The following is a 22,482-nucleotide window of genomic DNA, read 5'->3' as shown; positions in this document are numbered from 1 at the left end:
TCCAGTTGCAGTGCAGCCCAACATCTAGGATGTTGAAAGATATATTCAAATATGCTCCTTTATCCACATAACTTTACATTATGTTTCAGCTGGCTGTGTAAACAAGAAAAATCATAATATAATCTAATCCTCCATATTTTTGTAGTAATGAACATTTTCTAAAAAGTATTACTTTCAATTTTCTTCAGAACACGTTTGCAGTTATCTCTATCTACTTACTATTGTATTCTGAGCTGTGTTCTTAAGCAGTGAAAACTGAACAATTTACTTTTATTTCCAATTTAACAAGACACTGCTCTAGTACCTTAAAGTGTAGACAGATCTCTTTAACAGTGTTTATTTACTTACATTCAAACATAATGTCAACAGTTGTGAGTTTAGTTTTGCCAGCAATATTGTTTTAGAGAATTTAGATGGGTTACCCTGATCCCTGAATGCAAGGGGGATCTTTAGCATCCATGTGCTCAGCAGCCAGGGATAGGCAGAAGGGACTTAGTTTTATCCTCTTATCAAGGCTATAAATAGCTTTGTAATTAAAACATACAGCCTTCGCGAGTTGAAGTTCTGAAGTAATTTCAGTGTTGAATAGTATCGATGCCTTATCATTAGACGCATGATCTGCTAATTATGTCTGATTTGGGCTGTTCCTGGAGTCTCCTGTAAGTGAGGACCATGAATTTTGGCCTTGGTTTCATGGAGGTTGTGGATTAATAGAGGCATTAGCACTGCTGTGTGGCAGCTCCCATTTCTGATGTTGATGTAACTCAGGATCTTATCAATTGCCTGCAGAAGCAGCTTGTGAAGGTGGGGTGTGATGCAGGGGAGAATAAGTGTCCTTACTGTTCACTCAGCATCTTTGAGTGAGTTTTTCCACAGGGAATGACAAGAACTAAGGAAAGAGCAAAGTTTCTTACACTGAGAGACAGGAGAGCTCACAGATTGAGCCAAGAGTATGGACAAGCCTGAGCCTAATCCAGATTTTAGCTCCTGGAGCTGCTGAAGTTCTGTTTATCGGTTCTCCTTAAGAATAGTTGTGTATTTGCCAAGGTGTAAGTATGTTTTGCAAGCTACAGTGACTCCATTGTTCTCACATCCAGCCTTACTTTGCAACAGCTCCTGAAGTCTCATGGAAGTTATTCTGGCTAGTGGGAGAAGTAATAGCAGGAGACAGGCAGTGACACTGAAGGTGCTTAAACATAAAGAGCCCCAAATTAGGGAAGAGCCACTCTGGCTCAGGAAACTTGTGCTTTCTTGGAGCAGCCTGGAGTTCAGTCCTGGCTGTGCTGCCTGACTGCTGTGCAGAGAGCATGGGCAGGCGGCTCTGCCTCTGCTACTGCTTTAACATTTTCCACATGGTTTGCGCACTGGCTGAGAGCAGCACCAGTCCAACCTGCTTTGGCCTGCCCCCATCACACTGACTTTGACTTTAACACTACAGTCAAGGAGCTAGGGATTCATGAAAAAAAATTTTTTTGGAAGTCTTAAGGAATTAGCATGCAAACCTGGGTGGATGTGCTGGTCCAAACCAGAGCTCTGCGCTGCTGCGGCACCACGGTTTCCCAGCGTGCCAGCCAGCCTGTTTAAAGATGGTATCTCTGTGCTGCACTGCGTCCTGCAGCATCAACACACCCACTGTCTCCTGCTGTTTGGTTCCTCCTGTACTCAGGGAAATAGGACTTTGATAAATATAAACACAATTGTGTCAGAGGATTTCGTGGATCTCTAATCAATTGCTTCTCTTTCTGCAGGCAGCCCTCAAGCCACTGATTCTAATAGTGTATGTCAGAAAAAGTAGCAGCATCATGCAGTCACATATACACACAGATTAGCAAGTCAGTTTGGCCTGTTTTGTACTTCTCTTTTGTGCTTTTTCTTCTAAGCTGCCTTTACTTGCTGCTTCAAAATAAATGCTTTGGGGTGTGACCTCAAGCTTGTTTTGAAGAGGTAACCAAAAAATACGGAAAACTGAGAGAACTGAAGGGCAATATGTCTGTGTCAACTGAAGTAGAAAATCTGCAAGAAGATGGTAACAAAAATTTCTATTAGCCAGTGGAAATTTTGCTGATTCACACCTGCCATCGATTTCCTAATGAAGAAAAGCTGGGGAGACAGGCTGTGCAGAGGGACTAGGGGGCTCAGCTTCCTCCACATGACCTGCTTCTGGAGAGAGCTGGCACTTGCTATGTTTGTTAACAGGGCCTTTTCAAGTGTATTGAGCTGAGGCATCCTGGAATCAGAACACATACAAGAGCAGGCTGCTGTAGAAAATGCTACCAAGATACCTTTGAGGTAGTAATAGAAATGTCAGAGGGGAGCATTACTCCACCTGCATCCATAGGAAGACAAAAAATTACCTGAATTTAAGACCAGGGAAATTGCAGGCTGTGGCAGATGTTTCCTAGCAAACCTATGTATGGTGGATTGAAGCACTGCTACCACCAGCCTTCTGTCTGTCCCTGCTGTCAGAGACTTACGCCCCTGCTACAGGGTGCTGCCAAAAGATTGTGGGCAGGTACATTACCTGCATCAATTTTCCATCCTGAGCTTTAATGCAAACCCACCTTTACCAGCTGATGATGATAGGGCCATCAGTAATTTAGATGTGTCTGAGGCAGAATAAACAGCCAGGACAGCAATGTCCTCAGCAGTGGCAGCTGGAGCCAGCCCTGCTGACTGTCAGGCTAAATATTCAAGATAATTAACCACAGGTAGGTTCTCCAGGGAACATCTGTGAAAATCTGTCTCTTTAGCATGCTTATGTGCCTCCTTTCCTTGTGAAGTATCTGAACACTGCCAGCCTTTAGAACAGCCCTCTGTGTGACTCCCTGTGCTTTAAGCATGTGCTGTAAGCTGTGCCTTCAAATGGGGATATGGTCTCAGATAAATGTCAAAATTCTGTTGGGATAACAGACTGCTGTTTTTTATTCGAGGCACTGTAACTATCAACTGGATAGACTCACAGAGTGATTCAGACTGGAAGGCCCCCAGGAGTTTATTTAGATACTCCTAGTCTTCCCAAGTAAAATGTATTAGCTTTAACCTTTTTGCTGAGGTTTTAAGTGAAGCTGCATCACTTCATAACTTTAAGTCAAATATGGGGAATTGAAACATAAGAAGAAATTCAGGGGAATGGGAAGCATGTTGAAGAGAAGGTATTTAGAGACAGCCATTGATTAGTCTAGTCCATGAGACAGTGTGCTTAAAGGACATTGCCAGAACAGCCATAGGTAAGATGGTCAATTTGAAGGAAGAAAAATCAGATTTCTAGTGCCAAATCTGGCAGCAAGGGCTGAATCTTGAAGAAAAAAGTGATCTGGCACTGGAAGCACTCAAGAGGCAACTTAATCAACAGCAGTGCAGACCCTGTGGGCAGCAGTAAAAAAATGAAAGAGACCATCTTCACACTGTTTAGAAAAGAAAGCTGTTGTGCATTGTGGTTCACATAGTCCAGACCACATGTGATCCACAGATGGGAATTAGCATGACTTCTGCCATCATATTTGGGTTGTGACTTTAGATCTTTGTGCATTTTCTGATGAGCAGACTTATAATTTCTAGCTGGTATAAAAATTATGACCAGTAGACTTACAAGTTCATGCTGTTTATTTCAGATTATCCTGTCTGATATTTTTACTACCATCATGTGAAGCTCAGTGAATAAATGCCTAATCATATTTACATCTAAAACCATCGAAATCAACGTGTCATATTTATCCACTTCTGCTGACAGCTTTAATGAATTGCAGGTCTTAGAAGTTTTATTTTCCCCATGGTCACTCATGAAATCATTATTGAAGCACCAATGGAGTCAGGGAACCAAGCCCTTCAACAGAAAACCTAACTCTGTTTAATTTTCCATAACAAAGAAAGAAGGATGCTATGTATTAAATGGATGATCTAATAATGACAATATGACAGGTCACCATGTAACTGGTGGGTTTCTTTTCTTTCAGTAATACACATGTTGTCCCTTTACTTTTTGATGATATAATTCCACATCACTCCTTGCTTCTCCCTTCCCCATGATTCAATCTGCCCCTATGGGAAGCTCCTCTCTAAGTTATATATTTGGTAAAGTAGGACAATTTCAATTCTTCCTCCCAGAAAGGTGCCTTCTTCTCAGGCTTCTGAGTCATCATGGCTGTGACTCACATGGCTTGCTTTCATGAAGATGAGTCACTCCAAATTTTCTGGCATTAAAACTGTCCTACTCTCTATCAGTGTGTTATCTGCTGTACACTGGAAATGTTCTGAAGCACTGAGTTTTAAGTTAGCAGTAGTGAGGGGTAACAAATGAGAGGGAAAATCTTCAAGTGATAGTTTGATTTATCTTCTTGGGGGAGATCGGAAGTGGAAGAAGATGATGGGGATAAAGTATAGATTATTCTGGTGACATTAGCTGATGTTCTTCTTTGGACTGCCAAGTTCCATGGACAACAGTTCAGGAGACTGCTAAAGAGAAATTCTTCGCCAGTTAACTGTGAGAAAGATGGAAAAATCTTTAAGAGACTGAAATAGCTGATGTCTGAAAATAAGAAGCCTTTCTCCCTTCCAATAGCTGTAGGAAGCATGTCAGCAGGTATGGCAAAAGCCAAAGAAGTGGGATAATGATCATGTGCTGTATAAACTACAAGAGTAAATATTTACCTTTCTTGTGAGCTGTTATTTCTTCTCTTCAAAGGACCTAGAGGAGAATGGTTACAGCAAAAATGGGTTTTGCTTTGATGATGTGACCACGGACATGCACTCTGAAAAGGTTCCCCAGAGCCCGGGCAGGTTGTCTCTTTGAATCTTCCCCCACTTGGCTTTTTCTCTCCTTTGTCCTTTTCTTGAAAGTAGAGGAATGGCACCTAGACATAAAAGCAGCAGGGGGGGAACTGTTTGTGTGTTTGTGTGTGTGTGTGTCTTCTTGGATTTGTCCAAGAGGAAATGTGCTGAAGGGCTTCAGGAGCCTGCAAGGCAAACTGAAGTAAAGCTGGGGAATCTTGGGTGGCTGAGCTCTACTTCAGCACTGGAAGTTGGGAGGTCAGAAGATGCAGCAGAAAGGGCACTGAGTTAGGAGGCAGATGTAGATTCAGTTCCCCACTCTGACCATCGTATGACTCCTGGCAAGCCACTGAAGGCAGCAAAGAGGCTTCTTTCCATGCTGGTGAGCCCCCCCTGCATTATGGGCAGCCTTTTTTATGTTTTCTCATGGAACCTCACCATGCCTCACTCCTTTAATTTAAAACACAGCTGGAAGAAGAGCTCCAGCTAGTATCCTCATGCTGCAATAGCTCAGTAATTAAAGTTCTCAGACAGGAAGAAGGAGACCGGATTCCAATATTTTTCTTTCTGAGTTAATATAAAACCTCTAGATCAAAGGAGTAACGTGCCACATGGCTAATGCTTTTCTTAGGTGGGACAATAACCTTTCTTCTTGTTGACTTGTGTAACCAAGGAACCAAGATAAATCAGATGAGAGAAAAGGGTTGTGGAAAGCTCTGTTCTGGAGCCAGATGGTCAGGGACCTCATTAGATCTGGAGGAAACTTGTCCTCTTCCTCCTGCATGTGTAATTTCCGTGTCTTGTACAATGAATCTTTAATTGTGTTTAATAATACTTCAGCTACATGGCTGAGGAGCACTCTCACCTCCGCCTGCCCTTCATCTCCTGTCACATGTGCAGAGTCCGGAGTCTGGTGATCAATGCTCTGTCTTGGGATTTGCATGGTGAGAATTGAACCATGTTCAGACAAGAGGGACCTAAACCTATGTCTTTTTGTGTCCTGTGCAACTGCCATAATCCAAAAACTACTAGAAAAGTGTTGGAGGGTGGCAGGATGCTCAACCAGGAAAGTGCAGCAGCTGCTTTGGGCAGGGACCTGCTCCTGTCAGCACTGATGTGCCTGCCAGGTACAGGGGCAGAAAGGTCAGGAGTACTTGAGTTCTGCACCTTCCTCAGGTGTCAGCCTCTGTTCAAAGAGTGTAAAAGCCTGGTGAGCTCTTGTTAAGGGGACACTGTCAAGAGACCAAGGGCCTTCAGTACTCTATGACCCAAGTCCTGACTCTTTTTGTAAGGGATGGGTGCGTGGGTCATTAACGTTAGTAATGGAATAAATGTTAAGACTGAAGTCCACCTGCTGGTTTTGGATGTTGTCCTGAGTGGACTGAGGTAATGGATACTCAGTGCTGAAGGCTGGGGAAGGTTATGTCACTGAGACCAGGAAGTTTTCAGACTTAACCAAGATGCTTGAACTTCCCTGCAGTACTATCTTTTCTTTCGATCAATCTTTTTAGAAGATCTCAACAGTGGAGCAAAGAAAGATCTTTGCTTGGGAATGTTTGTGCAAAAACAGGAAAACATTTCAAGTAATATTAAAAATCACATCATTTTGATTATGTAACAGTTTGCATAGTTCTTTCTACTATATACTTGTTTCGCCATGGCTATGTTTTGGAAGGGGCTTCGCAACTTTATGAAAGATAATTTGAAGGAATTCAGTTTATTCTGAATTAAAGTTTATTATTTGTTGCAACATGCATTTTTGTAGTTATTAGACTTGTTTAATATCCAGCATCTCCAAACACGTGCTGAATGTGAATCAAACTAGTTGATAGTGTCCCTTTAAATTTGTTATTGCGGTGCTTTCATCAAGCTAACTAGCACAATAGTCAGTGCCATGAAGAAGCTTAAAACATGCATATTTTATGAGTGTTTCAGAGAACTGCCACACAAAAAGAGAAGTAGGCTATGTCTACAGCACTATCACTTCACCTATTGTAACCTTCTCAAGAGGTTTTTTTTAGATAAAAGGAAAACTGCAGTGTATGATCACTGCAGTGCAGGGTTAGAGATCATAAGAAGGGGGAGGAAAACAATGACTTGTGTCTGAGGACACTTACTTCTTGTCACCTTGCTGCATGCCATCTGATCATCAAACTGTTCAGAGCTTTATACAAAGGTTATTGCTGGAGTCATTAAGAACATACTAACACCCAACACTTGTTTCTGGATTTTGAGGGGTTTTTTGCTAAATGGTTTGAAATGTTGGCTGGGTGTTTCCGGTTTTTTGTTAACTCTGAAGGCTTGTGACATCTGGGAACCACACAGTATTCATAAGATATATATAGCATCCTTTTACTCAGTTTCTATCAACCCCTGTGAAAACAGCTTTCCCCTTTAATGAGAATGAAGGGAAAGGCTTGCTAGAATGAAATGCAGTAGTTGCCTGTTTAAAAATAAACCAGCACAGTCCGCATCCTAGAATATTTACTGGTTAATTCAACTATAAAACACCATTGGGAATAGTAGTTTAGACATAGCATTACACAAGTAAAACCAAGTGTGCCACACACCTTGTGTTTGCTCGGCCATGCAGAAATATGTAGAGCTGTATTATTGCGTGTAAATATATAGGAAGAACTGCAGCTGTTTTTATCCATTGGCAGAGGCGGCAGCCAGGGACAGGGGTGACCTCCACACAAGATGTAGATGGTGTGTGCAGAGTGCTTTGGGGCCGGGTGGCTGTGCAGTGAAGCCAGCAGAGCTTGTTCCTGCTGCCAGAGCTGAGTGGTGTCAGGGTCTGTGCAGCTGGGAGGGTGAATGAGCACCCGGTGAGTCCATGAGGATTGTGCTCGACGTGTTGGATGCTCCTAACCTGTGGAAAACTGCAGGCTGCTGAGCAATCTTGCGTAACATTTATTTCAGATTTCTCATGAGGCAACCTTTGAAGGACTATTTACACAGCAGTTTTAGAGGGACTGTTAAGACAGCTCTCCCTGGAACTATTTTCCATTTTTACTCATCGGCTTTGTTTGTGTGCCATCTTCTCTTGTTCATGCTCCTGTCTGGCTGATCATAATGTGTGATTATCAGACTGCTTCAGCTGGCTTCCCTCACAGCAGCCAAAATGTGCGATTCCAATGGCATCTGCAGGGCACTTGTTTCTTTCTTCTGATCTCTGCTGCTTGATTTAACCAAAATGCTTTGTGTCCAGGCTTTTTCAGATCTCTGCCTCTTGGAAAACCCTTATTTTCCACATCTTGATAGGATAGCTATCAGGAGGACCCCAGAGAAGTGCTCCTAGCTGCACACCTTCCTTTCAGCAGCTGTTGAGAAAGGGCATGACCTATCCCTGACTGTGATGGGGTTCAACCAAACAGACCTCAGTAGAAAAAGTCACGTTCTTAATACTTCACTATACTGACTTCAGACACCTTACATGCAGCCAAGAGCCTGACTTCCTGCCCAGGGCATATGAGCCTGGGCTTTCTGTTCTGGATGTGCAGAGTCTTGAATCAGCTCACTGGCAGGGTGAGCTCAAGTCTACCAGATCGACTACAGTACCCTTTGCAACATGGGCTGGAAGAGGAGCTTGTTCTTCATAGTTACCCAGATCATGAAATCATCCTGCAAGTCCTCTAATGCTTTGTCTCATTTTCAGTGTACTGATCAACTACAGCAGCAAATGAAGCAAAGGTTACTCAGAAAGCAGGCACTGTCAGCACTGAGATTTGTCCAAAATCCAGGTCTAGCCTGGATGAAGAGGCAACAGCCTTGGACTTGTACAGTTACACACACTATCCTGTGATTCTCTTGCTTGTCTCAGTGTTTGCTGGGCCATCCTCAATTTCTCTCCTTGCTTCTGGTGTCAGATAAAGCAGTCCTGTAAGGGTCACAGAAATATGAATTTTGGGACTGTGGGGTGGAGGTAGAAGATGTAATCAGGCAAGCCATCCTAAAAAGTCTATTGCTATGTAAAAAAATAAATTAAAAGAAGGCCAGGTAATTTAGTTGGAAATGGCAACAGGGTAGAGCTGGATGTGATTTGTAATGGAACAATCAGTCATAGAATTCAGAGCAAGTAGATGTGTGATATTTATGGTACATAGCTTGAGAATATAGATAGGAAAAGGAGCCAGTGCAGTGCATTCAGAAATGCCGCTAATGGCTTGGCCGTGAAAGGACAGTCCAGGGAGTCTGCAATGGAGACCAAGGCTGGTGTGTCCCCAGGAGTGTCACAGGATGGTGATCAGGAGTGGTCCTCACCTTCTGGCATGGTATACATCTTGGTGAGCTGTGTTGGAAAAATCAGAAAACGAAGGGAAGCACAAGAGGGGAGTGAGGCTGAAGTTTGCTCTCCCCAGCTTTCCCAGGAGCAACCTTTCTGATTGATGTAGGAAGGAACTGTGACCGAGCACGGGGGCTCCTGGGAGCCATGGTACAAGGCAGGGCTGGGGCTAAAAACGCCTCATGAGTAGTTACTCCTTCCCGCTGGTCAGAAGCTGTGGCAGAACTGGTCAGAACTGGGGACAGACTGTTCACAGTTTACGCTGTAGTCCTTTGAAATACAGTGTGTCAGGTACATACGTGTTTGAGACAGACTCATGCCTTCTGCAAGTAAAGCATGGGCAAAGATTCTCAGAATGGGAAGATGAGTTTTTAGTTTAGAAGGGGTGGCAGAGACACCCATGACCTCTCATGTTTCTGTGGCCAGGTTTCCACACTCCAGGTTTATACACATAATGCTACTCCTGGCAGTCTAATAATACAGTTGGTAGAATTATGTGTAATATATCTATGAGTGAGATGACTTGCTTTGCATCATTTGAATGAGCAGAGTTTCTCTGAAAACTTCCTAAGGTGGTGGTCTTGTTGCTGCCACAAATTGCTCAAATGGCAGGAGACAAGCCCCAGCATAACTGTGAAGCATTGAATAGATAGTACTGGATTTCACTTTTATGGTGAATAACAGGATGGATAACAGCTTCTAATGGGAATGAGTAGCCAATAATGACAGAAATGATCCTGGGGCAGATTGAAATTATTCCCATATGGTCTGGGAAAGATTTGTGGTATCTATAAATATGCAATTAATCTTGTGAGGGAAGGAAAAAAGCAGAATAAAAGAAGGAAGCTACCACTACCTGAGCAGCCTTCGTCTAACTGTCTAAAGGAGTGATGAAATGGGAAAGGAGTAATACACAGCAAAGATGTTGCGCAACCAATTATCTAGTAAGGCAAAAAAAAGAAAACAGGATGCTATGAACTATTTTTCTGCAGAAATCTGTAGAATCTTTGTGTTGGTATTGGTTTAAAGCTTGGTTCAAATGCTGTAATAAGGCAAGAGGGATTTTACTACTTAGAGTGTATTTGACTTAAATTGTTTATTGCACAATTTTTTTTGTTCTTTTATTTCATGCATACTAGTTAGAACTGAAAAGAACTGAAAAATATACAGGCTTGTTTTAGAAATTGACTTTGTAGATATGTTTTTTTTCTTGGTTTTCTCCACAATGTAATATTCCAAATTCAAGCAATCTCTGTTGGTTTTCTTGGAACATATTTGTCTCATATGTTCTGTACTCTGATTTATCTTACAAATATCCAGCTATTACGCATTTGTCATTTGGTTTTCATTGTTTGCACTGCTATTTCTGTGGGTAAACTGTTTAGCTGTTTATATGTGGGAGTTTAAATAATGGAAGATTCATTGAAACTTTTAATCATTCCAGAGTATTATGTGAAAAATATGAAAAGATATCAAATTTCCATTTAATGATTTAAAACCATTCTTACGAAAGATAAAGATAATGTATATTTGAAATTATTTATATGGGTAGAGAGTTAAACAAAGCATCACTTCTTGTTTATGAAAGCAATACAATTATCCTAATATAAGTCCTTTTATCTAGATAAATGCATTTTTGAACTGCACAACCAAAAATGAAGAAGGTATATAAAATTTAAATCCTCTTAAGGATAGCCACTTCTAGAGAAGTATCAGCATTGTGTGCTTTCAGTCCATATCCACTGAGAAATTAAATGAAAAATCATGTCATTCCCAGACAAAAAAATTCCTTAATTTAGCTGAAAGTGTAAATACATATCTGCTAATTAAAAATCTTATTAGAGTGTTGTTATGAATGGATGATGTGGGTTTAAATAAGTCCCTGCCTTTTGCCCAGGACTCTGGCAGCAGGCAGTTGCGTTATTGAGGTGTCCAGCACCCCAAGACCCACTCTCATTCACAAGTTCTTTAATAATGGCTGATTCAGTCTATTATAAAATGGATTATTTCTTTATAGACACAAAACTAACAGACATAAAACTTAAAACAGACTATTACTACACAGGAATAAGACAAAGGGAATACTAGTATTACACACGTGGGGTTAATGGTACCATTAAATTTACAGCTGGCTAAGAAATAGTATAACTTAGGATGCAATGTTTCTTACCGCCAAATTGTTGAAGGGGCACACATCAAAATCCTTTCCCTCAATTTCTGGAAAAGTTAACCACGAAGTTTGCATCCAAGCTTCAGGGAGAAAGCGTCTTGCATGTTCCAAAGGAGTGTGCAAGAGAATTCTGCCTCTGTGATAAACTGTAGTACTTTTATAGTGTAAAACTGGCTTTTTGGTCACCCATGGTTTTTTTATCTCTTTCCGCATCTGTTAAGCTGGCAGACCTTCTGGTGCCAGGAGATGATACCCACTGGGCCTTGCCTGCCTAGGTTGTCTCTCCTATATGCACAGGCCACCTGTGGTGGGGAGCGGGGTGATATGCCCTGCCACAAGTGTTATTAGAATTTCCCAATCCACCAAAAAGAAAATCTTAAATTCAAACAAAAGGCTAAGCACAAATGCAAATGCATAAATTCAAACAAAAGGCTAAGCACAAATGCAAATGCATACCCGTATCTTCGCTGGAAGGAGTAGCAGCACACAAATCAAAGACATTTTTTGTCTGTCAGTAAGGATAATTGCAAAACCCAATAGTGGTTTAGTCAACCTTGAACTTTATTTTATTTTTTTAAATTATGAAATTACCTTAGTGAATTGACACTTCAGTTCCTATGTTTTCTTGCTATTCATATGCTTCCGTTCTTACATTGAAACTCTTCCTTAGTGAAGGCATCTAATAATTGTTAAAATTCTGGAGACTTACTATGGGGAAAAAGAGAATAGATGTTGCTGTGTCCTAGACTCTGACTTCTATTTCTCCTAGAAATCTTTTGACACCATTGTTGCAGTGCTTAGGGAACAGCAAAGCAGTGTTCCTCATATGTGGGAGAAGGAAAATTGGTTTCTTGCTGTGTGCTTGCTTTTAAACATAGCCAACCAGAATGTCTTGAATTGAATTCATCAGGAAAACAAGACTAGAAAGTACATTTTTTTCTTCATAAGTGTTTCTCTGTAGTCCAATCTCATATCTGTAAAGTTGCATCTGCAGCCTTGTTAAGATTGAGGACAGTCTGATTGACAATCAGGTGTCTCAACAAGGTATAGCAGCCCCCTGCTGTGAGGAAATTTCCAGTGATTTTCAAATTTCCAGTGATTCTCTCTCAAATTGGTATGATGCATGTCAAAGCTGCTCAGCTTGCTGTCAATGCTACAAAGGTGGCAGATGGTGAATCAAATGCTAATGTGTTTTTTGGCTGGGAGTAGGTCAGTGGTACTTACCAAGCTGTTTAGGCTGCTTTGCATTATCTTTGGACACTTGGATTTTAGGACAGATTGTTTTAGACTGAAGACAAGTGACCTTCCTGGTTGGGAAGGGTTCATGAAGAAATTATTATAGCAATTATTAATGGGGGTTTTTTTTAAGAGGGAAGGATAGAGTATCTAATGGTGAGGCCATTGGATAAATTTTGCCCAGGAAGCTGGTTTCTGCTGCTGATAATCAAATTATTAATGACCAATAAGCAAATTGGATTGTATAATGATCCTTGCTTCATTGCTGCTCTGAAATGGTTGGAAATTATATTATAATCCCTTTGCTCAGTAAGCACAAAGTTTTGGGCAATTCTCTATCTTTTCAAGATACCATCAGTCGGTAGGTTCCCATCTTCTTTCTGCTGTTGGGGTACTTGCAGCAGCTATTAGTGTGCTAATGTAATGACTTTTATCTGATGTGCTTCACTCAAGTGGTGATGCTGGACACAGGAGACATGCTCTTGATTAGCTGTAGTGAGATGACCCAATCTGCAGCCAGGGCAGTGCTTGTGCAAAATGTGGAAGCTATGGTAGAGAGAATTCTAAGAAAAAGAATGGGGTTTTTTTTCTGATGATTTCTTTTAACTGATAAAATGTCAAACATATTGGAAACTGCTGTGTTTCTACAGTCACTTCTCTATCCAGGTCATACAGTTGAAGTTGTGATTGCAGAAATCTACAAGCTCAACAGTAAAAAGACGCTGAAATAGAGCCCTCTCTAATGGTGTTCAGTGCAGCCCTGGGATAAAGAGAACCAGATGTTGTCTAATTTGTCAGCACATTCCAATATCACAATTTTACTAAACTGGAAGTCTGCTTGGACGTGTTTGGGAGGCAAGCTGTCCAGGTTAAGTTGGGACAGTCTCGTAGCTCACTGGGTAATAAGCACAGAACTTTGAGTTCTTCTAGAGGGAAGAGTGTGTTACTGTTGGATGCATTTCTATGGTAATTTTAGCCTGGACTTCCATTGAAAATATGTATTCACCAACTGTGTTGTGTGACTGTCAGATCATCTCACACAGAAATTTTGAGCCATTTGTCAATATGACATGGAAGTCACAAATATGTTCTGGTCCTGTGTGTTTTATGAAGAGAAAGGAGTGGAGGAGGGCACAAGCTCTCCATGAGGTGAAAGATGTGGGGCAACTTCATGTGTTTCAGGCAGGAGATGTTGTCAGAGTCCCAACAACGTAAGAGGATTGAAGAAGAGCTCACAGTGAAAGATGAGGTGCATCTCTTAAGAAACCAGACTTCCTTCATTGTACTGACTGCAGAGATTTTTTTTTAGATGGTAAGAGTGGCATCCAGAGTAGCAGGAGAGATGTTAAATCCTATTGTCAAGCACCCTTTATATAATCTAAGGTCTAAAAGCAGGGACTTTTATATTCTGTCAATACTATAAAGCACTGCACAGCCTGGGCAGGCATTTTTCAGAAAACCAATTTTTAACAAAATTCAGGGGACAGAGCTTTGTGCCAGCCCGTGAGCTTGCTGAATTCTTGCCTACTAACCACAAAGGGTACCTCTGCAGATTGCTTTGATGGAACTCTGTTCCTCTGTGGCCTTTTGACGATTTGCTATTCGTATAGCACACAAATGGGTAGTAAAGTGTTACACAAAGCAACATTTCACTTGTCAGCTTCACCCCTGCTGTTGATGCTTCCCACTCGGGAGCCATTGAGTTAAATGCAACATAGCCAGCTGGATGTATTTTTCTTCTCTCCCATGCAATGACTTCACCTCATTACCTCCCAGGTGAAACTGGATCTGTCTGCATCAGCAACCTGCTTCTGATTTCAAAGAATGAGTTAGAATTTATGATTGTTGACTGTGTGAGGCAGGGATATTGGAGCACTAGCCTATTTTAAATCTATTACACCAACTTTATGTTGCAATTACTGCTTCTGGAATTAATTGTTGGGCTTTCTTGGTCAGTTTTGTTTTCAAGTACACAGTAGAAAGCTGAAAAACATAGGAAAGAAAAGGAGGGCAACACTACAGAATAAAATTTAAACTCTTCCCTTTGACTCCTGAGAAATGGCACAGCAGTGTTACTTGTAATATTCAAGTAGTTGTTGCAGATCTCCATTTATCAGTTTAAAAAGTCTATTGCTAAAAATTGACGTATGCAGAATATAAAAATGCATTAGTAAAAGAAGGGGGAATCATACTAGTTTGTTTGCTTCTCTGCTCTAGCAGCTTAGATAACACAGGCTGAATGCTTTTAATTGCCTTTGTAAGATATGTTTGGAAATTCTGAAGCAGTTATTTAAAAATATGTAAATCCTTTAATTTCTATGGAGATGAGCAGTAACAAATAATTACAAGTGTAAGCTAGGATCCAGTGTATCTGCAATTAAAAGCCTGTGTTCTCCCAGGGTGTCCGCATTTCCAGAGTGCCTGAATCCAGGCTGCCCAGTGAGAGATTCCTTGGCATTCATCTCCTCGTAGGCTAATCCTACACTGACAGCTTTTAAGAAGAAATCTTTTTTGTTCATTCTTCCTCAACATTCAGCATAACCTATTTAATGCAGAGACAACGACTAAAATAAAAAATAGCAAGCTCAGCTGGTTCTGTTATTCTAAAACCCAGTGTAGAAACTGAAGAAGTTGGATCACATGGAGCAGTTTCACGTGTATTTACGGCAGCTGCAAGCAAAGTGGACTGAAAAAACATTCTTGAATTCTGTCCCCAGGTGTTGTTTCATACTTCTGCATGTGGTGCTATTTGCAGCACTGTTTCTTACAGATCCCAGGTGGGAGAAGCACTTCCCACAGAGCCCTTGGGAGCACTTAGTGTGATGGTGCTCTACCAGGTTGTATCCTTGTTTCTGTTTCCCTTGGAGGTTACCAGCTGTCCATTAACAACTGCACTGATGACACAAAAATACTGTGATACAGATCTCTGGAGACAAAGTGCCTGGGGAAGTGGACAGAAGTTGTTTGGGGCTGTGGGGAGGTGGTTTATCCTGCCTGAGGATGCCCAACTTCTCCAGCCAAAATAAAGGTGCCTTCTGAGTTGCTGTTCTTTTTCGATTGTGTAGTTTCTTTGAAAAATAGCTCACATAAACCTCTGATGACTTCTAAACTCTTAAGCATTTCATGTGACCTGTGTTATTGGGAAGAACAGTGTGATTGAGTTTGTCCTTCATTCATTAATCAAAAGTGGTAATCATATGAAACTGATCTAACAATAGAATTGAAAAGAAGGGGAAAGTCAGAAGCAGAAAAGGATTCTGAAGGAAATTTAAAAAATGGAAAAAATAGATCAGCAGAGTAATTTCTGCAGATGCAGCTCAGGACTGTGAAGATGTCTCTTTCTGGAAGTTAAGTGCTCTAGAAGGCAGACAGGAGGGGATGCAGCACTAAGTAAATTCCCAGGCAAAAGCCTGGGAGGGGCATATCCCAGAGCTCAGAAATTCTGACACCGACTGCTTCTGCTATCCTGCTGCCTTGTCCCCGCCTGCTTCGCCAGGCTGTGAGTTCCTTGGGCAGAGATCATGTGTCTCTGCCATCCAGCACTCTCGTGAGTACTATAAAATATTTCAGTGCTCTGGTGAAACGTGAAAACTGAGAGGGCACCTTGAGGACGGAAGTGTGTGATAAAAAATGTACCAGGGTTTTTTGGTGTGAGGAGATGGGACACTTCAACTACACCCTACTAAGTGTCACTTAATAAATTACTTAGAGTGCTGCCATGAGGCATGGAAAGCACCAAGAAGGTGTGAATGGATTAGTTGCCTGGTAGATAAAGGGTGCATTTGAGAGGTGAGATGCTTTTTCTAAGGCACATTCAGACAGTTGAACTAAAATGCTCAGAGATCATTATTTTACAGTCTTCTGTTGAATCTGAGACAAACTACTTCCAGAATAATTCTGAGTGCTAGAGCAGCCTCTCGGGATGAGAGATGCAAGTTTGGGTCCTTCAGCACAAGAGAAGGACCTGGACCTGTGATGCCTACAGTTCAGTGGTAGGTGTAGGTTCTCCTGGTTTTTCAGTCCCAGCTGGAGATGAGCAGTTCTGCAGCCAATATTGAATCTGTGTTTTAATCATACAAAATTTAAGCTCTCCCTCTCCTCAACAGTATTTTTCACTGGAGTGGATTCAGACAGTTAAATAATTTAAATATGACCCAGACAATTCTTATTTTGCAAATAATAGTTGAAAAGTATTTTCTCCGCCCTGATCTAAGGTAGTGCTAGAGCTTCCCTTCAGCCCGTATCTCATAGCCGTAAGTTAGCAAAATAGGAATGGCCCCCATTTTCAATGGAGGCCCTGGTTCTGCTCTCCTCAGTTGGTAGAATTCAAGTATTTGTGATACATACTTCACATGACATAGGCTTGTTAGGGAAAAAGTGGTGTCACAGCTGCATTGCTGCCATCAGCACTCACAGGCAGATCTGGTGCACATCCATGGGATAGGGCATGTAGTAGCCCTACATGCATGACAGGAGGTGAGGGAATGGTCTTCAGTTTGATCTGCTGATTAGGCTGACTGCAAGAAATGTGTGTGGATAGCTGGAGAGATGGTCCTTTCCTCCTGAAGAAGGATGGCTGTGGTCCCTGTGCGGTCAGCAGGGACTCCCAAACAGGCAGCTGGGTGTGAGGGCAGGCGCCCAAACCCTCCGTCACTCAGGAGGGGATCACAGGGGACGTCAGGAACATCTGTGCTGTTGGCTTCCCCTGTACAGGCTTAACTTCTCTTTGGAACTGAACCTTTTCCTCTTGCTCTTGTTGAAATAAATAATACTCACATTTCCCAGGCATGGTTTTTAGGCAGGATTCTGTCTGGCTAAATTGGGGAGGACCGTGGACCATAGCCTTTGCCACTGGATGGGACTGATGCTTTCAGACCACTTACTACCTTCCTTGTGATCCACATTAAATAGGGCAGAAAGTAACATAGTGCTGTGCTAGGTATTTTTTGGCAGAAAAATTGCAATTTGCTGATGGCCTTTCCCCAGTTAAATGCTGTACAACTACATTCTTGTAATTAATATTTAATCAGACACTAATAGTACTTTATGCAGAATCTAGATGTGCTGGTGAGACCTTGCTGCATCTCAGAGCTTAGAGCTGTGCTGCTTAGAGAACAGTGGTGTCTATATTTTAAAATGATAGATCGACAGATAGCTCTGCTTTCATCTCTGCAGTCATTGTAGAGGAAATGTATTATAACATAGGTAAACATTACTGCAAGTTGTTTCACTCTGTGAAATTTAACAACACTGACAGAAAAATAAGAGCTTTGGGGACTACAGTTCCTTCAGAAGACTGGACAATACGTTTAGGAAAATATAATGATTATTGGAGTGGAACCAGCATTTACTGTTTTATTTGGTTTGTTTACTGTTGGTTACTGTTCTGAAAATTTTACCTACAAAATTGAAAGTTAATAAAAATTGCAGTAAGTTTTTCTTTCTTTCTTCTCCTTTCTGACCATCAGATCTCTTAACTGTGCCATCAGGCAATGTGGCTCGATCTCTTGCTTTTCTGAGAATACAACTTTGCACTGCTAAACAGAAAACCTCAAAGTCAAGCTATGATTAAAAAAGTGAAATTAAATTGAAAGTTGCATGTGTACAATTAAGAATAATAATGGGGAAGATCAATCTTACTGGTGAAGCAAGTGTTGACATAGTAGATACTGCCTTTCAGGTTTGAATGAGACTGCTTATAATGTTTTTCTTCAGTTGTCTTTCAACGCAATGTTAATTACGCTGTAGGGTTTCCCCAATGACATGTTTGTTGAGCTCTATGTAAGTGACAAGATGATTATGTCTAAATGATTGGTAAATGTTTTGGCTTTGACAGCTTAAATATTTGTATAAATGATTCCTCCAAAATTCGAGAAACACTTGACATCTTCACAGGGTAACAGCTTTTTTATGCACCTTATTTTAGGGCTATATTTTATTTCTCTTGCTCATTTTGGTAGTTTCTTGCACCAGCAAAGCAACCATGAGAATATAAAGGGTTATTTCAGTGTAAGAAGCAAATCAGGATCGGGAAGGTGGCAGACGCTCCCATGCAAAGAAGGAATTTCTGTTGTAGCCATAAGACGTATGCAGCCATGACACCTTCTTCTCTTAGAGCAAATGAGGAGAAAATATATCTGAAGTTAGTGTCTTTAAGTGCAGAGTGCTTCTTACCTCTGTGAAAGGGTTTAATAGAATTCTGCAAGGTTATTTTAAAGGATGAAATTTTGAATCCTGATTCAAATCTATACGATCCTAATAGGAAAAATATTCTAATGATTTCAATTTCTAAGGAGCTGCTGACACATCCAGTTAAGGAGATGTGTAATGAATATGAACTCCAGGGTGGTTGCCTAAAAACGTTTAGTGACTTTCCTCCAGTTTTTCTATAAATTAAGGAGCATGTCTTGGACTGAATTGAAAAGTGGAACAAAGGAATATGTGAAGTGGGAAAGAGAAAGCGAGAGCTTTAACTGGCACAATTTCAGGTTGTGCAGGTAGGGAAGCCTCCCAAGACAGCAAACGGGCTGCAGACAGGAGAGGGAGAGGGAAAACCCAACCTGTGCTTTGGGGCAGATGGCCTTTCCAGTCCAGCAGACAGCTCTCATGAAAAGTGAGTTAGGGCATAAAAAGCACAGTGGGTTTACACAGTAAAGAAAGAGGATGCTGTGCATAGAGAGATCTGGGTGATGACTGGAATGGGAAATTCTCATAGCTCAGGTGAGTGTTACTGCTGTGTAAAAACCAGCTAATTTATTGACAGGGAAAAGGTGCCTCTGGGCTGTCAGTTCTGCCAGTGCAACTGCTCTTTTTGAACAGAGGCTTTTTGCAACCTATTAGCTATTTTGGTTGGCTAATAAAATGGGAGTCGGGCATAGGACAACAGGCAACATGCAGAAACTGATGTGAAGGAAGTTCCACCTGAGTATGAGAAGAACTTCTTTGCTGTGTGATGACCATGCACTGGAACAGGCTGCCCAGAGAGGATGTGGAGTCTCCCTCACTGGAGATACTCAAGAACCATCTGGTCACAGGCCCAATTAATGTGCTCTAGGGGAACCTGCTTGAGCAGGGAGGTTGGATCAGAGATGTCCAGTGGCCCCTTCCAACCTTAGCCATTCTGTGATTATATTCCAAGCCAGCTTTAACTGTAATCTCAAGTGATGCTATAAATAAATATTCCAAAGGATCTTTGGTTTTCATGGAAAGCAGTCATACAATTGTATTACTCTCTTCCTCCTTCAAAGATCCCACAATCCACTTTATGGACTTCTATAATAGCTCAGGGATTTTTTCCCACCTCCTAATACTGAAATCCAGCTGTTTCAATGATAAAACTTGGCACCTCAAGGCGAGTTTGCAGTTTGCAGCAAGGAGAGGGGCTTGCTCAAGCTGTGGATTGAAAAGATTTGGGCATTTAACAGTTTTAGGAAAGTATTCATTGATAAAGCTGGAATTTGATGAGGACCTGGGGAGTCATGTGGCTTAATGAGTGCTATTTGCTAATTGGCAACAGTAGCAGGGCTGCCCTACTTTCTCATCCTTCTGGAATCTGCTGGAAGCTGGTGTCAAAGTGGCACTTAATGCTGAGGTGATCTTCATTCTTAGGTTTTATAACTTCTTAATAGTCTCAACAAATGAATTTATATTAAAGAAATTTGGTATAAATTAAAGTATAAAAGCTGAAGGAGGGAAAGTGGGTTTGATTCAAGCATCATTAGCCAGTAATTCCAGTGAGGTGACTGGAAGCACTGGAGTCACTGGAATTTTGTTTTATTTAAAGTAAGGTCAAATGAGAATAGAATTGGATCCTTCTCATTTTGTCTTTCAAGTGTCTGTTACAATAAACTTCATGTGACAGAGGCTGTATATGTCTTTTGTTCTGTGCAGCTCTGTGCATATTAGTGTGGTTCTGAAAATAGCCTCTAATCATTTCCTGAAGAATTGTCCTTTTTGATGAACTGCTGTTTATTCTCAGCAGCTTTTGATATGCCACTAAAAGCTGGTTTGCCTTTCAAATATGTTTCCTCAGTTCTAGTCTGGGGTTCAGCAGCACAGGATAAATGGCTTTGTCTGGAAGATTTAGAGATTACAAGAAGTATGAGGGAGAATGGGGTCCTTTTTTAAAATTAACTTTATATGGTTGGTAATCATGTGAATTTATATAATTAATATTATTTTAAATTAACAGTAGTATTTACTTGTAGTAGTATTAGTACTAGATGAGATTAGTACAAGATGAGATTTTTTTTTTCACTCTCTGTGTATTTATTTTGGTGTTTTCTAATAGGAGTTTGTTAGGAGATGTGGCTGAGGAGCCTGTGGCATATTTCTAGGGAGAAAGACAGTTTTAAGAATACTAATAGTTTGTATGGATGCCTGTGTAAAATTTTGTAAAGTGCTAAAGAATGCAACTGAAGGTAGTTTCTGTGTTAAATCACCTGTCTTGTAGGTGTAGAAACTGTAAAAGAAAAAGCCTGATGGGTGCAGTATATCCAGGCCCACCCTTCTCCTGTGTCACGTGTGACAGCTGGAGGCGGATGAAGGGGCACAGCACTCACCTGGCTGCTGCTGGAGGCGTGTGTTCTGTGGGTGGAGGTGTTTAGTTGCCCATTCACTTTTTTCCATTTGGTCCTTACACAGGGAACTTTGTGTTCACAAAACTAATTGCTCTACCACAAGCCTATAAAAATGGTGGATTGTAATTTGAAAAGTAGCCAAATGCTGAGTGCATCCCAAATGCACTATGTTTTCCAAATTTGCTTTAGTTTGAATATAATTAATTTCAGTGTCTGTAACTTGCTCTGTCAGTACTAGCATCACTACCAACATTAACTGTTTGGGTTTTTTTTTTTACAAGTCAGAGTGATTATAAGCAGCATAACGCTCTCAAAAGATAGCAAACCCAAGTACAATTTAGCTTGTCAGGTGACTTTCTGTATGTCACAGGAATACTTAAAAATACTTACATTGGAGTGAGCAAGTTACTACTTTTTAGAGCAAGAAACCTTTCTTTTTTTCTTTTTTTTTTTCTTTTTTTCCTCTATTTCCCTATGGGTATGATGCTGACTAAACAGCCTGATATATATACTACTTCACCAAAACACTTCTCATGGTACAAGGCTGTATGAAATCACTAATCTTGAGATGTCTTGAGGATTTGCAAGTGGGACCTAAAAAGAAAATCCCCCACCCCGGAGAAGTCCATAGACAGGGAGAAGATGTATCATCTACAAGACAAGTGAGAAAGAAGCCTGTAAATAAGCAAAGGATCAATTTTCCTGTTGAGAGATAGGTAAGGATTGTTGGTAAGTGAGTCACATTGACAGTCTGTGGAAGCATTTGTCCTGGAATAACCATGCCTATGAACTTCTGAACACTTTGAACCTTACCAAGAACCTCTGAACTTGACCTGGAAGCTTGCAGGCTCTGCAGGTCTGCAGGGCTCTCATACTGCTAGTAGAGAGGGCTTTGCTTTTTCCTCTGATGTTTCTGAACTTTTGGAGCTCTCAAAACATTGCCTCTGGGTTTTAGGGTTTTCAATACGTGTTCTGCAGCTGACTCACTGAAAGGTTGGTGTGAGAGAGGTAGGATTTCACCATAAGCTTCTGCCATGGTCCATTCATGCAGTTTTGTAATTCTGTAACACAGTGAACGCACTCCTATAATGAGATAGCTAAGATTGAACTTTTGGATATAGTTGCCATACTATGGGATTGTTTTCACTATATTATAGAATTACAACTTTAGTATATAGAATTCAGAAACTTCCTGGAATCTGTGAAGCAATGATTCTCAACATTTTGAGGGTTCAAAAAAATTCAATAGAAGCTCTTGTCTACAAACTCTGCTGGTTTATAATTTGCTTACCATGCAGAAATATGTTAACACATTTTACCTGGTGGTTTGTGTTTGTTTGTGTTTGTTTGTTTGTATTAATAAAGTGAGTGGTTGAGATGGAATTTTTCAAATCTCAGAATAGAAATCTGGAAGACCCAGTTTGTGTCCTATTTGCACTTTTAGA

The 22,482-nt window shown here is 41.0% G+C and overlaps 1 protein-coding gene across 1 annotated transcript in view; it reads left to right on the top strand.

Moving 5' to 3' along the window:
- GPR158 (G protein-coupled receptor 158) overlaps positions 1-22,482 on the top strand; it is a 192,432-nt gene that overhangs the window by 50,431 nt on the left and 119,519 nt on the right. The gene's annotated exons all lie outside the window — the stretch shown is intronic.

This window comes from Corvus cornix, chromosome 2 (genome assembly GCF_000738735.6).
Source record: "Corvus cornix cornix isolate S_Up_H32 chromosome 2, ASM73873v5, whole genome shotgun sequence".
NCBI lineage: Eukaryota > Metazoa > Chordata > Aves > Passeriformes > Corvidae > Corvus > Corvus cornix.
The sequence above is the reverse complement of the archived record's forward strand: the minus strand, read 5'-3'. Positions and strand labels throughout refer to the sequence as shown.